We start from the raw sequence: 839 nt of genomic DNA, 5'->3' as shown, positions 1-839 counted from the left end.
ATTTTATTGAGAAGATCTGATTCACACATTCACATGTATAGTCTGCCCGCGCATGTGCATATCCGTCGCAACTTTTAATCTTCGACTGTCCTACACTTTAGTAGATTAATTCATATTGCATTTATTGACATTCAGTTTTCTCGATGACCTATCATTTCCATTAAGTACAGTGTTTATAATAATTACAGGAAACTGACGAATATCTGTACAAGGACACGGCAACAGCGCCTGTCAAATTTCTTGCCAAATTCGGGCGCAGGATAACGATGGTAGCTGTGTTTTGGTAATTCTAATATCGTTTTATAGTGCTTTATCAAACCGTCATAAAGTATCATGAGTAAATTACAACTCGAGAAGGTTTACCACTGTGATATCACCGATTTTTTTTTCTAATAACCGATATTACTGTTTTGATTAATATTGCTTGGCCTCTTCATTGCAGCATACGCATGTCTCTTCGTCTACATGTGGCCAGTTTTAGTGTTACATCGTTCTTATTTTAGTTTATCTAATACTGTATCTATACCATTAATCGATTTCATATATTTTGATTACTAGCCTACTTAAGAGCTGCTTTGACGTTATTTTTGCTGTACCGTTCCATTTCTACGAGACTGCTCCTACATTAGTGAAATCCATTTTGGAGACTATCTCTCTTTCATCTCCTGATAAACTCATGTTCTCGTGGACCGTTAGCCCACTACCGATTACTTACCGACTCTGCAGTTAACGGAACTCCTTGTTTCCTGGTCTCTTTGTCTTTCTTGCCCCAGAGGTGGTTCGAGCTCGCCTTATAAGGTATGGTATGCCGATCTCCCCATGACAAATAGGGTAGATCA

This window comes from Penaeus monodon, chromosome 15 (genome assembly GCF_015228065.2).
Source record: "Penaeus monodon isolate SGIC_2016 chromosome 15, NSTDA_Pmon_1, whole genome shotgun sequence".
Lineage (NCBI taxonomy): Eukaryota > Metazoa > Arthropoda > Malacostraca > Decapoda > Penaeidae > Penaeus > Penaeus monodon.
Note: the sequence above shows the minus strand (reverse complement) of the source record.